Raw genomic sequence first — 17,224 nt, 5'->3', positions numbered from 1 at the left:
CTTGGTTGGTAGTGCAGTTAAACATAAGCTCAATAATTAAGTTATATCAATGAAAGCTTTCATGTATTAATAGGATACCCTTCGAAAAGTTTTTGAAACTTATTTGAGTTTTAGCAACAAATACTCAACACATTCTTTTTGAGTACACACGTTTCTGAAAATCAGTTTTATTAGTAAAATTTCCAATATGTACAAGATTTTCTTTATCAGTACGTAAAAATTGACCTAATGCAATACTACAAAGCATATGGATATGCCAGAAATCGCAGCATTTCTTATACAAGAACCCAAGTTTGCCCAGCTGGACAAACTTGAGTCCTTGTACCGGAAAAATATCCAGTAAATAAAACGTTGTTTAGTAAATCGTTATTGTTTTTTTTTTTTTGCATTTTTTTTATTTTTATTTGCATACACCAAACACGGATATAAATATCACTAAAACACCCGCTGCGTCATAAGCTTCATTTCGGTACCTTACTTGCCTGGGTGGGTTGCCGATAGACTGAGATAAACCGTCTCTCTCTCTCTCTCTCTCTCTCTCTCTCTCTCTCTCTCTCTTATTTACTTTACTTTACTAAGGGAGATAATAACTTCCGGTGAATACCGTAAAAATATCCAGTTAATAAAACGTTGTTTAGTAAATCGTTATTGTTTTTTTTTTTGCATTTTTTTATTTTTATTTGCATACACCAAACACGGATATAAATATCACTAAAACACCCGCTGCGTCATAAGCTTCATTTCGGTACCTTACTTGCCTGGGTGGGTTGCCGATAGACTGAGATAAACCGTCTCTCTCTCTCTCTCTCTCTCTCTCTCTCTCTCTCTCTCTCTCTCTCTCTCTTATTTACTTTACTTTACTAAGGGAGATAATAACTTCCGGTGAATACCGTAAAAATATCCAGTTAATAAAACGTTGTTTAGTAAATCGTTATTGTTTTTTTTTTTTGCATTTTTTTATTTTTATTTGCATACACCAAACACGGATATAAATATCACTAAAACACCCGCTGCGTCATAAGCTTCATTTCGGTACCTTACTTGCCTGGGTGGGTTGCCGATAGACTGAGATAAACCGTCTCTCTCTCTCTCTCTCTCTCTCTCTCTCTCTCTCTCTCTCTCTCTCTCTCTTATTTACTTTACTTTACTAAGGGAAATAATAACTTCCGGTGAATACCGTAAAAATATCCAGTTAATAAAACGTTGTTTAGTAAATCGTTATTGTTTTTTTTTTTTGCATTTTTTTATTTTTATTTGCATACACCAAACACGGATATAAATATCACTAAAACACCCGCTGCGTCATAAGCTTCATTTCGGTACCTTACTTGCCTGGGTGGGTTGCCGATAGACTGAGATAAACCGTGTCTCTCTCTCTCTCTCTCTTATTTACTTTACTTTACTAAGGGAGATAATAACTTCCGGTGAATACCGTAAAAATATCCAGTTAATAAAACGTTGTTTAGTAAATCGTTATTTTTTTTTTGCATTTCCATACATCAAACATGGATATAAATCTCACTAAAACATCCGCTGGGTCACAAGCTTAATTTTGGTACCTTACTTACCTGGGTGGGTTGCCTGTAGGCTGAGATAATCCACATCTCTCTCACTCACTCACAAGGAAAATTTATGAGATCAAGAGAAAACGGTAAATTATTTTCAAAACATCTTTTAACAAGATATAATCACACGAGTTTATTCAAAATCAATTGTCAATACATTTTCCAAAATATCGGTGTTGGATTAAACAGGATAAAAAAGGAATTCAACTCTACCATCAATGATTTGTTACAACCAGTTGCCTTGTTGGTATCAAAGTTCTTGATAAATTTGACAAAATTTTGGACAAATATATGGATGTTGCTTAGAGTATTTTTAGTCATGAAAGGAGGTTCTGGAAGTAGGTGTCTATGATTTTAAAAAGGAGAAAAAAAAGTTTAGCTTTATTTAAATGCGAGGAGGATCACATCTGATTTATTGATGAGATTCAAAGTCTTAAATATGTTCAATTCTCTATTTATTATTTTCCAAAACTTATAGGAACTAATATTTCTGAATTTAACAGATTGGGCCTATTTTGCCTTTATGCTTCTGAACTTTTGAGATGAGGGTGATTATTTCACAAGGTCCTGTGGCACAGTGTTTAGAGTCCTTGAGAAAATCAATTATAAAAGTGACCTTCTCCTGAAGGTTGAAAATTCAATTCTCCGTGTGGGCAGCTGAAAAAATACAATTGCAAATTACTTATGACCTCTACCAGTCATGGCTGATGGAACAAGAGCATATTACCCCGTGAAGTAAATAAAGGGTTCCATTCGAAATTCTGTCCAAATTTCATTCCCAAGTTTGATAAGATATGAAGAATGTTGGAGGATACATCGACTGAAACGTTGCGCAAATAGCAACCAAAATGAGAACATTAGTCTGATGAATCCAAATGATATATATATATTTTTGCTTTTTCTAAAACACTTCTGCAGTGGACAATTTAAAGGAAGTTTTGGTTTCAGGGAATCTTAAACATCACCTTTTAATCTTCATTTCAACCCCCCCCCCCAAAAAAAAAAAACACCCAGAAAACTCCTTGGATTGTAGTCACATGATTTGAAAACTTAAATACAATACATTCATGATATTTCAATGCAAGAAATAAAACTTTTAAAAATGAGAAAGTTGTGGAATCTTGATGACGTTTGCAAAAGCCTGAAAACAGATATTCAACTGCTTGTATCACATAATGGGACTATTCAGCTGGTAATAGATTTCTACAAAGATAAAATAAGTAGAATACGTGTTTGTGCAATACTATCGACGTTGTCCACCCTCCTGTCTCTAAGTATTAGGAAATAAAAGAAATATGACAAAAGAGGAAATATGTTTGTCATGGGGGGGGGGGGACAAAGGTATAGGAAATAGGGTTGGTGGAAAGGCATAGGAAGTTGTTTACCAACATACACAAAGGAGCTAAGGTGGGGTTATAATCAAGGTGTGGCAGATAAGGGAACAAAAGGAACCATATATTTTTAGAGTTTAGGTCTAATCGTGGATTTTGCAGTCTTTATGCCGGTTAGGAGCGCTTTGCAACAGTTGATGATAATTATGAATAGAGAACAGTGTCCTCTTAGACACAGTGGAAGCCAGATGGATGCTTGGACCAGGTCGGAAGATCTATGAGAGATCAAGATAAACTGACATCAACTGACAAACTCTGCTTCGACAGAAAAAGATTAGGATATGGACGTTAGCACTTAGAGGGTAGTTTCCCATGATGGTGTCACACACACATTAAGACTTGAACAAATAAGTGTTAGAAAGAGGATAAGAAGTATGACAAAAGTTAAGGGAAATAAGTTTATTGAGAACAATGATGTAGAAAACAATGGAGAAGATGTTCACCGGGGTAGATAAAAGCAGCTGATTAGTCAATATATTTTAGAGTTGGTGTGCGGGCGGTTTTTAGTGAATTTTACGACAGCTTTGAGACGTGTTGGTGGGTTTTGCGATAATGGGTTTGTGACGATTGAGGTTGTGACAGTTTACAACAGTAAGAGTTGATGACAGTTGTGTGTTGCACTCAATTGAAGGCATATCGTGGCTTGGACCAGATCGGGAGAGCTTTGGGAGATCGAGATGAGCTGATATCAACTGACAAACTCGGCTTTGACAGAAAAAAGTAAGATATGGACGTCAGCACTTAGAGGGTAGTTCCCATTATGGTGTCATACACGAACCCACAGTGCAACTGATATTAACAGAAAATGTCAGAGTTTTTATTTTATTTTATTTTATTTTTATACTTGTGAGCCAGTTTACGCCCCTCAGCAGTCGCTAATGTGTGAAAGACGTTGACACAGCCAGAACAGTAAACGCAGATAAAAAAACAAAAGAAAACCATGGCACACAATGTTGGGCTGAGCGATCATTGTCTATCAGAGTACCACATGGTTTTATCACACCGGCAAACATATTTGAAATGTTTTATTCAAATAAAAGTATCTAAACATTAACATGAGTGTTTCTAAATTGACAATGTTGAGATGAAAGTGATGCATTTCAATTTGTTCATCTACGTGCTGTAACGTGTACACATATATATATATATATATATATATATGTAATGATTTTCCACAGCCGAACCAATGTCGCAGCCTGCAAGAGCCAAGAAAGCCAACAAACTGGAAGTCCAAGACTCTAGTTTCGCCCTCATTTGGGCTCATCAGTTAGACATATCCACCTGGAAAATCATTATATATATATATATTCTCTCACACTTTCTGAACATTCTATTGATTACTCGTAAGGTTAGCTTGTTGTGGTGACATCGTCCTTTCGAGTATATAAAATTCCTACTGGTGAGACGTTGGGTTGGGTTAAAGCTGGTTTGATACCTCGTCCCTTGTTTGATATGAGGTAGGTTCTTTCCACTGTCGGATCTGTGCCACGGGTTGCTTGATCTGTGTAAGTTAATAGACTTTCTTGTGTGTGTGTGTGTGTGTGGCGTGTTTGCTCAGTTGGTAGAGTGCTCGCCTAGCATGCAAGAGGTTCTGGTTTCAAATCCTGAGCGCGGATATGTCTAACTGATGAGCCTAAATGAGGGCGAAACTCGAGTCTTGGACTTCCGGTTTGTTGGCTTTCTTTGCTCTTGTGGACTGCGACATTGGTTCGGCTGTGGAAAATCATTATATATATATATATTCTCTCTCGCACTTTCTGAATATATATATATATATATATATATATATATATATATACTTACCACCAAAATGTAAGACTGTTGCTATTATGTTTTTTTAAATGTGTAACAAAGAGATTATTTTTAAATTTAACATTTAATTTTCTACATAAAAAATATTAAACGGAAATACTTTTTACTTAAACCTACAACTTGAAAAACACTTAAAAAAAAAAAAAAAAAAAGTAGCTAGCCTTTGGTACCAGAGGTTCGTTTATATGATCTTTCGATTTCTATAGATTTTGGATTCTTTAATAGATTCTTTCGACTGGGTTATTTATAATTCACAAATCAGTTGTAATTAAACCCATTGAGTCCACAAGACAATTTTTTTATTTTTTATATACTGTATATTTTGAGCTTTTATAGATTCTTTCAACTGAGTGATTTATAATTTGCAAATCATGCTTAAGCTGTAATTCAGTTCATATATCTATAAGACAACTCCCTAACTCGCATGGGAACTTTTTTATATGGCGCATCAACCAGTAATAGAACATTCTAGAATCTTCTCAATCTTTCTCCAAAGTTCTCGAACTTGCAGGATTTTTCTAAAGCTTTATATTTATTTCATTTTTTCTTAATTATTGGACTTTTCTGAATTGATAGATAAGACCTTATATATAATGTGTGTGTATGTGTATATATAAGGAAGATAAATTAAGCCATTGTAACACTATCTACTGTTGACCAGGCCCTTTACTATAAATTGAATAATGCAATATTGAGACTGAAAAATGCTACACCATTGTGATAAGTGTCCAGATGCATTTGTATTAAAGGCGACTTTTTCTGCCAATCTTTACCGTCACGCTATGCTATTGATTATGTTATTGTTTTATTTTCATTTCTTGTTTTGTTTCATGCTAAAGGTTTAGACATTTCGTGAATGAGTTTTAACTTCTCCTGTCTGTTTGAGGTGAACGAGATCTGCAATTTTCTCCATCTGATGTGCTGCAGACAGGATCGTGTCATTTTGACATTTCGTCAACAACCACATCTTGCAGCCATAACCAGTCGGACATGCTGTCACATAATGAGGTCCCTGCATTGTGTAAAATTGTCGACAGCCGCCGGGAGTCTCTCCATATGGCAGACATACATAGTCTCATAATTATGCCACTTTGCTTACTGGAATCAATTGTGTTGCCTAGGTAGTTGAATTTATAGATTATTTCGATACCTGCAACAATTTTCTCTTTTTATCAGTCAGATTTTGACAGGTGCTACAAATGAAATTAGCTACACCTGCCGGTTTTAATATTTATGTATGACAAATTTAGGCGTGAAAAAGACATGGCAGATGGCTCCTGCTGATTTTCTACTTGTGTGATATTTTGGCATAACTTGCCAGTCTGTCTAAATTAAAATTGGTTGTTCTTAACGTAAGAATCCAAGGTTGCTCAAATGACGTGCCTAAATGTCACACACATAGAGAATAATCAGGAGCCATTTATCATGCTTTAATTTATTGTACATGGATAATAAAACCCCTGCATCTGTTACACATAGCACTAACAGGTTGGAGCATTTCGTGAGACACGATTTATTCAACTGTCAAGTCTAAATTATGTGCTAGCACAGATTGGAGTCAATTTATTGCAAATAATGATTTTGTAGACAATTTTTGCTAAACCATTTGTTCAGTTCCATTATGTGTCAAAGAAAGGAAACCATGTTTGAAGGAAGATGAAGTAATTTTAGTGTTGAGAACTATTCATCCACTCTACAAGATGTTGCACAGGAATTCCATTGGAGCAATTCGCAAACTATTGTTGTGCATCCATTTGTTCGCTTGTGCATCATGTATTGCTGCCACATCTCAGTTGATGCACCAACCATTGTCCTCTTTCTTTTTCTAACCTAGTCTCGCATTGTCTGCTAAACTCCAACCCCTGTCACATCGCTACATTTGTTGCATCCTCATGCTTGTTTTACAAGTACTTCTGACTGATCTAAAATCCCACCTTTTTTACCGTAGAGGTCCTGAGATGCTGGAAGATTTTCTTCCTCTGATAGGTTCTTTCCTCAGACAATTTGTCTGTGAAATTTTGTTCCTGTTCTGTGAACAAACATCTTACTGCCTAATACTTCACCCAGGCTGTCCTCTATATATATCTAACCGCTATCACAGTTATCCCTTATACCTCCGTTGCAATATGCCTTTTTTAAGGTGAATGAAAGAAAAAAAAATTAATTAAAACACAAAATATACTTTTTTTTTATTTATTTATTTTTTTTATATTTTTTTTTGTTCCCGATAACAAAGGAGGGATTGAACCTAGTCATTCCCTCCTGTTCATCTGTTCTCACTTTTCTCAATAACCACACAAACATTAGTCATGGTGAAAGTAAATTTTTGCTTGAACGAATTTTCCAGGATAACTTTGGTTCCCCCCCCCCCTTATTTTTGAAATTTTACGTAAACATTAGTCATGGTGAAAATAAATTTTTTCCAGAACGGATTTATTCACTCGCTTGCTCTGATTAATTTTCTTTTGTTTTTGCTAGACATTCATCCGCTATTTTAAACAGTAACAATCGAACAGATATCTTTTTTTTTCTTTTCTTTTTTTTTTTTTTAAAGATTTTAACCATCCCTTCAAGTGTAATTGTTTATATTTCTCTTGCACTTGGTTCACAGGGTATATTCGCTAAGTAGTTTTTGAACTTCTTCTTAATGAGTCAGATTGTTCCTATAATTACTGGAATGATGGAGATCTTCCTAAGATTCTCATTGCTTTTCATGTCGTACATAAGACTTAGTATTTGTATAAGCAATCACTGCTGCTATTTATGCTTTTTAAAACCATAAATAGAGTAAACTGATGTCCCGAAATGCATTGATATTTTAAGAATTTATGACTGTGGCAGTACTTTGTCTGGTATGTTAGGCATTGGTTGGAGAGAAAGCAAGAGCATGTTGGAACTAGGACATTTATGCCTGATCAACATGTGTGTCCCGTAGGCTTTGTGAGCTATAAAAAGTGAACTCTGTTGAAGTCGTCAGAACATGTTTGGGAATCAAACTGCTGTAAAAATTATGGTATCGGCAAGGAAAATAGTGTGTGTGTGTGTGTGTGTGCGCTGCTGCTTATTGCTATATTATTAGTTATTCGTGATGGTGTCAGAATAGTTTGTGTAAAAGAGTTACTTACTAATAAGAAAAATGTGACTTTGCAAAATACAAAATTAGTTTCTTTCTTCATTTTATATCTCTCAACCCCTTTCTCTTTCCAGCTACGGGTTAAATATTACTACGTTTAGTGATATCCCTTATGATTATAATGAACTATATAGTTTCCAAATTTTTTTGATGAGTCTTGATAATTAGTATTATTTGGATTATTTTCACTACTGATAGGAAAATGTGGCGCATTGTTAGGTCAGCTGTTGAGTTTGGGTTAATATGTTTGAATCGGGGGGGGGGGTGAATTTGCAAAGCCAGTTAAATTTTAAAAACAAAATCCAAATTTAGTTTCTTTCTCTTTTCATGAGTTCCAATAACGAGTATGTTGTTTCTTTAAGAGACTTCCATTGTTCTTCATGAAGGTAACACAATCACAGATTATGTTTGGCTGCTAATTTTTAAATGGTTTTATTATACCACTACCTAAAATGTTAACGATTTTTTCCAGCTTAACATTAGTCAAATCTGTTAAGGCATAGGGGAGCCATTAAGATGACCTTATGTAATCATTTTCAACTCCCTTGTAAACATTTTCTCAAGTAGTAGCCTCTTGTGTCCAAATAGTAACATGCCTTGTTTGGAGTGAATAACAATAAAAAAAAAATGAAAGAACAGGTTCATAGAAGAACATATATATTCTTAAAAGAATAAAGAATTTCCAGATGTTCGTCTTGTAGCTTAAATGTCAAAGGAGGAAGAGCAGGAGAGTGTGACAGTTAATTATGGTTTAAGAACATTACTTGATTATTTACTGTTTTCTTAAACTATCTTAAAAAATGTCTTAGTTCTGTTGGTTCTTCTAAACCATGAAGAGTATGGTACTACCTCTTGCCATAATTTCTGACATTACAAGCAGCAAAATCTCGCTCCTTCATTGTAGTGATTCTTAGATACCAGAAAACTTTCTACTCTAATAGTTTCTTCACTTGAACTGCTAAACCTTGGAATTCTGTCCCTGTTTTCTGTTTCTCTAATTATAGTAATATGCTGAAATTTAAATGTAATGTGAACAGACATCTCGCTTTTCAACTTCCTTGTAAATATTTTCCCAAGTAGTAGCTCCTTATGTCTAGGTGATAAAATGCCGTGTGTGAGGTGAATAACAGTAAAAAATATAAATGAAAGAACATATTCTTGGAAGAATAAAGAATTCGCCTTGTAGCTTAAATGTCAAAGGTGGGGGGCAAGAGAGACTGAGTTACTTATGGTTTAACCACATTACTTGATTATTTACTGTTTTCTTTAAAAAAAAAAAGTGCCTAAATTCTGTTGCTTCTTCTAAACCATGAAGAGTATACAACTACTCATAATTTTTGACTTTACATCTGCCTAAATATCATTGATTTCCTTTTCTGATGATACAGCAGTCAACCCTTTGATCCCTTGTTTTCTAACTTGGAGGTACTAACTACAGTCTCTCAGCAATGAGGTTATCAGGTTCCCGCTCATGATTTTTGTATGGATAAAAAATGGTGCTAGGTCATAAGTTGTTAGAAAATTAGCGTTGCATTCATTTCTCTTTATAAAAACTGTTAGATGCTCTCCACCATGCTGAAAAACTACTCAAACCCAACAGTCTCCTGTATCGCTACAAAGCCACTATTTGCTAATGTATGGAGTATTGTTGCCACATCTGGGCTGATGCATGATGCCTCTATCACTAGTTTCTCACTCTTAGACAGAAGGTCCTGAATATGACCTTAAACTATATCCGATGGTGAGGCCCAAGCTTATGGGCTTTGGGGAGTGTGGAGCCACCCTTTAAATTAATGGTCTACAAGAAAAAGAGGAAGGGCGATATAACGGTTCCGGGCATTCAATTAAGAGAGGCATCCAATCATATTCAAACTATTTACCTTTTTTCAAAACATTTCTCAGTACTAGGACTTGTACTTGAATCTTTTGGGACAAGAAATCAAGGAGTTGGTCTCTGGCCTCACCAGATCTCTACACACCACTGACGCTGCATTATGTTTAAGAGTAAACACAACCAATTATGATCAAAATAATATATTACATTTTTAATAACAAAATAGAATGTTGTGGCCTAAAAGGGGTTGCTAAGAAAAACTGGGATGCAGGTTAAAACAGGGTATTTGTATTGAGAACAAAACAGAATAACAGTCGTAGTACTTAATGCCAAAATGGTGTACTATGAAGTATACTCATAATGACCACTACTAGGGTCGACACCTTTTTATCTATTTATACAGTTTGTAAGAGTTCATATTTTATGCATGGGCGAATCCTCATTCCCTCACCCCAAGCCTTTTTACACTGTAAAAGACTTGTTAATATCTTTTCTGCTTCGGGTCGATAATAATTCGGGTCGGTGAATTTTCTCTTTCTGCCCACTCATCGCTGTTTTGGAGTGATTCAAGATCGAATGTCACAAAAATGGCATCGATCTTCCTTCATGAATATATCTTGTACCTTGAATCACATATCCGATATCGCCAATCCTTTACAATTTGATTCAAGGTTCGCGTTGTTTTTTTTTTTTTTTATAGTAATATCCTTCATATTAGTACCAGAAATAGTTAAAGAAATTGAAATGTTAAAAGTATAAAATGGAAAGGGAACAAAAAAAAAAAAAAAAAAAATGGCGGTGTCAAAACAGCCTCTTGTCAATAAAACACACAAAAGTCTTTTTTCCTTTCTTTCCTCAACTTGCAATAAATCCTCGTGTATTCGATATTATCTTCCACCGTTCGTTCTCGTTCTAAGCTGTCCAACAAAAAATTCAACTCGATCCTCATGCGTTAGAATTCGTCCCTTTTTAACAGCTACCAATCGTGTACATATGCAAATTAATGGCATACGTTCACCAATGAGCGACCTGCAAAATTATGCTTGTCTTTTCTTTTCTATATTTGTAGCCTGTCATTTTACAGGCTAAGCAAACACGAGGTCGTTTGCGAGAGTGATGACTTCTAAAAAAAAAAAAAAAGCTGGTATAATCTAACCATTTTCGTATTTGTCAATCCTACTTGCTGCTTATGTTAGTGATTTCCATTTTACTTACGTTTAAACATAACTTCCTTTTTATGCAAATCTGTGACGCTTTTTTTCTGTTCACTTTTTAATTGTTGCTAAAGTTATAGTTGCATGCGTGATGAAAGTTTCCGAATAAATAATAGGGTTTTATTTATTTATTTTCGGGGGTTGGGGGGGGTGTTCATATTAAGAGTCATAATAATATTAATGGTCAGATTCTAATTTTGAATTCTAAACCTTGTTATATTACAAAACTGAGCGTATGGGAAGCAAGAAAGGAACAAACGAAAAGGTTAAGTTTAAACCTTTTATTTAAGGATAAAACGATCGTGAAACGAACTGTTTGGTGTGTCTGGCGGCGACGGCGGGAATTGGTCCGGTGTTAATATGACTCTGCGATGGTCTGGTGTTAGGTCAGGCTGAGGCGGGGCCGGCGATGTCAAGAACGTGGCCTATGTGTTCTGGCGTCTGGAATACGTGTGCGGTGGCGGCGATGACAGGAATGTGGATAATGTGTTCTGGTGTCTGGGGTGCGGCGACGGCGGAATAGGAGTAATCCTAAAAGCAGGTGTTGCTGTGGCGAGTTGGTGACAGTGACTCCTGCTATTGGCAGGACACTCTTCACTGTCTGGTGGACTGTGGTTATCTGGCGGCGGAAGTGGAGTAGTCTTCAAGGCTTGCTGTCCAGTATCACGAGGGACATGGTGGCAGTGCGGTGGCGCAGTAATTTTACTAGGTGTTGTCACTGGCGAGGGGTTGATGGCTGGTGAGCTGTGGTGATCTGGTAACTGCGAAAGAGGGGCAGTCTTCAAGGCTTGCTGTCCAGTATCACGAGTGAGATGGCGGCGGCAGCGTAGTAATTTTAATAGCGGGTGTTGTTGGCGAGGGATTAACGACTGCTGGCTGGTGACGGAGTGGTGTTCACAGCTTGACACGCAGGGCCTATCTGGCCGCTTGTCGAAAAAGCTATCATTTTTTACTCGCGATACGGGCATAGTTCTAGACAAAAGATGGGTTTTATCGTTGGTCAGTGTTTTCGCTTTTTATTTGTTTGTTTTTGTGTTTTAATGTGTTGTAGGAAGTCGTCTGTTTGGTGCTTGTATGCATGTGTTATATCAATTTAAAGCTAAGAAAGTTGTGAATGTGTTCTAGTAGGTGTTGTACTGTTGAAGTGATTTGTGAAATAATTATTCCTGTTTATATGCTGCCGGAGTTGCGTTTGCTGTGATATTTGTGTTTTGTATTTTGATTTTTCTTTTGTGTACGGCTTCTTCTCACTTTTTTGAAGTGAGGTGCGAGTTATTCGGTTGATGTGTGTACATAAAAAAAATGGGCTTTGATGTTGTCGTGTGTGTTTAGTGTCCGTTTATGTTGTATCGACGAACGGGCTTTGTCTTAGCGTCGCTATTGTTAGCATTGTCGCTGCTCCTGCTGATTTCTGATTTATTCATATAAATATGGAGGTGTATGCGATATAATAACAACATTGTTAAACAAATAATTTTTTTTTTTAATCTGGAAAATCAGTGTGAATATGAGATTATCGATTCTAAAATCAAGTGCTGATATTATTAGAGTCCTGTAGCCTGTGTTAATTCTCCTTAGCATTAAAATGAAATTCTGTTTTTACACGATTAATATGTAAGCAGCTTAAGAAAGAAGGCAGTAAAAAGAAAAAAGTAAAACAAGTAAAAACAATATTTTAGAGTGTGAGATCACTTTCACTTAAATTTAACATAAATTTATCACACCCTTCCAGGTGACCAGGCGGTAATGATCACTCGCTAACGTTTTAAGGACTGTTCTTAAAAACGCTTTCTAATTCAGAAGTAAGTGATCATTTTATGTTAAATGAATGTGTGAAAGTGATCTTCGATTTGAAAGTCGGAAATAGAATTATTTTTTGTTTTCTTCCTTTTTTTTACTGCTAACTTTAATAAGCTGTTTACATGTTATCACCATTTTTTTTTTTTTTTAATTAAATTCCTCTATTTTCAAGGAAAGTCTAAAACATACGTTTAGTCATGCTATGACAACTGTATTTTTTTTTTTTTTTACTTGTCTGTCTGTCTCAGGTGAAAGAAAAAAAAAAAAGAAAAAGATTGTAAGGGAGAAAAAAAGTACATTTTGGAAGCCAGCTGAGTCAGACGTTACCAGCTGACTAGAAGGTGTAACACTCTTGAGCCCTATAACAAAGTGATTATAGCGAGAGTTAATTATTAGTGTGTGCATCGACTATTTAAAGCCCTAGATTCGTGTTTCATTGCCAGTCTTGCTAGTTCGGTTCATGGATTAGTCACACAAAATAGTTTATTTTTAACAGGATATAAAAAAATGTGTATAAAAAGGATAATAATTAACATTCAGTTGCTAATTTCAATTTTGTGTTTAAGTCACATAAACTTATAAAAATATCTAACCCCCCAGGTGGGGGGTTAGATATTTTCCTGCCCGGGAAAAAAAATCTGATTTTAGTTTGAAAATGGTTTGCTTTGAAAGTTACAGCTGGAACTGGGTTTCTAAAACTTTCCCAGAAAGCAAGTTTATGAAAGATGTATTTTAAATATCTAAGATTAATAATGTTTGCGCATTATCAACCAAAGTAGAATTAAAAAAAAAAAAAAACATTTTTTTTTAATATTTTTTTTTCACTAACAATTGAACCCTCAATTTTTTTTCTAAAAATGTAGAAATTTAGAGATGTATATCAGATATATTTTGCATTGGATTTATTTCCAACCATTATGTATTATATTTATTTATTATTATTTATTTATTATTGAGCTGATTTTTTTTTTACTCTCATGTGACAATGAATAAATTTGATTTAGTTCACTGTGTTGGGAATAAACAAAGAATACTACAAAGTGAAAAATGAGATTAGTTCAAGATTAGAACCAGTGTCTCAGAAGAGAGTACCACCTAACGCATGGTTTTCAAAGATTAAAACTTGCCAATGATAAGTGTTAGATGGAATAGATTCTTCCCAGAAAACAACAATTCTTCCCTCTTTGTCAGAAACATCGCTCCTGGAATGTGAGGACTTAAGGACAAAATAAGGGTAGCGAAAGTTATGCGGCAGCCGAAAGTAAACTGAAGATTCACTTTCTACTCTCCTTAAATTATAACGTGAGGTCGAGTTAGTAAGAAACCCTTGAGACTCTGACCAGAAAGTTCTGTGGTTCTGTGCCAGACACGTTCTTGCTTGCCGGATGCAGAGGAAAAAGTGATGAGCAGATGACAGATCCTCATCTTGATTCCTTTTAGATTTTAAGCAGAGCCCTGTTAGCCAAGTAATTCTTGCACTATCATGTTGCCACTGCCCCTACCATGCCAAAGCAGTGCTGGACTTTGTGTGAAAGTGGGGTGGAAGTGCTGCTTAAAAAAGTATATATACACACGTTCACAGCTTTTGCTGACTCTCATTCATCATGGAGAACCTTGTCCTAGAATTAGTAGCAATAACAAGAACCATTGCAAAGAAGTAATCTCTAAACCACCTAATATTTATATACTTAAATGTTTCGTACTGATTGGATCAAATTACCGTCTCGATTGGTTTCTTATATTTGACTTTAAACATATCATCTCCTCCATTCGGTCTTAAAAGACAATGGATACCCCCCATTTGAGTAGTTACACATATAATTGTGAAGCAAGGGTTGCACAATCTCCAACCACACCTCTCCTTAATCAGTAACATTTGATTCCAGTGGCAAGAGGCAGTCAAGGACGACTGGAAACAATGCCGAGAGAGCACATACAGCACCTGTTATTCTCAAATGGTCATCAATTTTTAAATGACATTGATCAAACTCCATGTCATTTAACTTCGGTGCTCTAATGGGACTGGTGTTTTAATGTGATTATGCTGAACTTTAACCATTAAAAAAAACACAAAAAAAACAACAATCTCCTTAGGAGCCCAACAGCTGTTCATAAAACCTATATCACCAGTTGTATATGTGCTTTCCATTCAGAGAACCAGCGAAAAAAGTCAACTTGCCAAACAAATCCCTGTAACTTGCGACGCTACCACATTTCTTCTTGGCGCGCAAGCGAGAGCCACTGTAGTTTCCAGCAATTGGAATCATTGGCATTTGGATTTCTACTAAAAGATGGCGACAGCCCTGCACATGGACTCACTCCTAAATGTTACAACACCTGGTTGGCTATGGACTTACTTCCAAATACTACAAAGCTTACAAACTTGCTCAACACTCCAACCTTTGTATGTACAGTTATAATAGGATTTTCCTTATTCAGACTTTTTGTTTCTTTTTTCACTCCAAACAAGACGTATTGCCACTTGGAATTTAAGGGGTTATTATTTGGGATCATGTCTGACAGGGGACTGTAGGGAAATTGAGCTGCCAGATATTTTTTCACATTACATTTAAACGTCTGCAGTTTAGTACAGTTGAAGAAACAAGAAACAGGAAAGGAATTCCAAAGTCTAGTGGTCTGATGGAAGAAATTATTAGAGGTGGCTTTTCGGCATTTAAGGACCTCAACATTGAAGGCGTGGAATTTTGCTGCTTGTTGAGTTAGTCAGGGGGGGCACAAATGCTACTAGTTCAGCGGAGCACATTCCATTACTTGTAAAACAGGTACAAGGATGCAATATTACAGTAATGGGACAAGTGTTGGATTTCCTCATCTTGATGTTTGGACTTTTAATATGAACATTTAATAACGATTTTCTTAAACCCCTTTTCTGTTGCTTGTTGAGTAAGATGTGAAATAAAGTTGATAAATTATGCTAATGTAGAATTTCACTTTTGACCACATGTGTCATTTCTACACATCCTATATGATGTCATGCTTTTTGCAACTAAAGTTCATTCTTTATGACATCATCGATTTTCAAGTAAATATATATTTCTTAATGGATACTGGAATTGGCTATCTACCGTGGTTATCTAATACTGTTGAGAAAAGTATGACCCTGCAATTTTCCACAGCTATGGGTAAAATTGCAACTTGTGTTCAGTCAATGACTTGTATACAATAGCTATTGTGCTTTAAGCATCAAATAACCCCAAAAGGGTTGAGTTGTCGTAAAACAGGCAAACCAAACTTTTTCCTTATCTACTCTTTGTCATTTTAATGAATAACACGATCAGAGAATTGGAATTTCAATATTACCTTCAAAGCCATTAATAGTTTGCAATTTATAAATTAGGAATCATGTGAGGTAAGTATTCATTTTTAAAATTTAAATAAATTTTAATAACTACTTTCTTAATGAAACATTTTTAATCTAAACTTTTTAATTCTTTTTTTTTTTTTTTTCAATTTCCCTTTCTCGTTCTTTTTTCTCTTTTCTATCTCTTCTGCCTATTTTTCCTCCCTTTTTTCTCTCTCTATTTTTCGTTCTATTTTTTTCTCTCTTTTCTGTTTTTTTTGTCCTTCTTTTTTGTCTCTCTCTTTTTTGTCTTTTTTTTTATCGCTCCCTTTATTTTGTCGCTCCCTTTTTTTTTGTCGCTTTTTTTTGTCACTCCCTTTTTTTGTCGCTCTTTTTTTCGTTCTCTTCTTTTTGTCGCTCTTTTTTTTTTCTCTTTTTTTGTCGCTCTTTTTTTTTTTTTTTTGTCACTCTCATGCTATTTTACTACAATATTTCTAACCAATTAGAAATTTAATTCTTAATCAGTTATTTACTCTGGCTAAAATATTTCAACCAATCAGAAAGCACCCCAAGGTTCCGGCTCTTTACAGATCAGTTGATTACAGCTGACAGACACTGCGCAGGTTGCCTCTCCCATTCCTGTTTTAAAATGGTTAAAAATAAAAAGGAATTGACTAATGATATGCACCAGGAAATCGTAGCAAAGCATGAAGATGGAAAGGGTCCAAGAAAATAGCTTCAAAACTAAATTTGGTGGCGAGTACAGTTGGGGATGTCGTGCGAAAGTGGAAAACAACGGGTGCTAATACTAAAAATCTAAGAAATGGTCAGCCACATAAATTAAATGATGTTACTGCTCGTTACATTGCACGTAACATGAAGAAAGAATCATTTCTGACTCATTCAGAAATTCAGAAGGATTTGCAAGAAGCAGGTATTAAAGTAAGCAAAAAACAAAATCAAGAGATCGTTGAATCGTACAGCCCTATAGTCTAGATCGCCGAGAAATACTCGATTGTTGAGTCCTAAATACGTGAAAAATCGTTTGAAATTTGTTTAAAAATACCCATGGAAATCGGATGACTTCTGGAACAAAGTTATTTGATCGGATGAAACAAAGATTGAGCTTTTTTGAAGAAACATGCCCACCCCTGTATGTAGAAAAAGGGGCACA

At 35.4% G+C, this 17,224-nt stretch overlaps 1 protein-coding gene across 3 annotated transcripts in view; it reads left to right on the top strand.

The window, feature by feature from the left end:
• LOC145280041 (cytosolic carboxypeptidase-like protein 5) overlaps positions 1-17,224 on the top strand; it is a 216,394-nt gene that overhangs the window by 14,391 nt on the left and 184,779 nt on the right. Inside the window, exon 1 of one of the 3 annotated variants that reach the window (XM_080131709.1) lies at positions 15,810-16,119. The exons of the other annotated variants lie outside the window; for them this stretch is intronic. The gene's annotated coding sequence lies outside the window, so the exon portion shown is untranslated. Of the gene's footprint in view, positions 1-15,809; positions 16,120-17,224 lie in introns of those variants that run through there. 3 annotated transcript variants of the gene reach the window in all.

This window comes from Euprymna scolopes, chromosome 7, assembly GCF_053919585.1.
Source record: "Euprymna scolopes isolate OS-2025 chromosome 7, ASM5391958v1, whole genome shotgun sequence".
NCBI classification, from domain to species: domain Eukaryota; kingdom Metazoa; phylum Mollusca; class Cephalopoda; order Sepiida; family Sepiolidae; genus Euprymna; species Euprymna scolopes.
The sequence above is the reverse complement of the archived record's forward strand: the minus strand, read 5'-3'. Positions and strand labels throughout refer to the sequence as shown.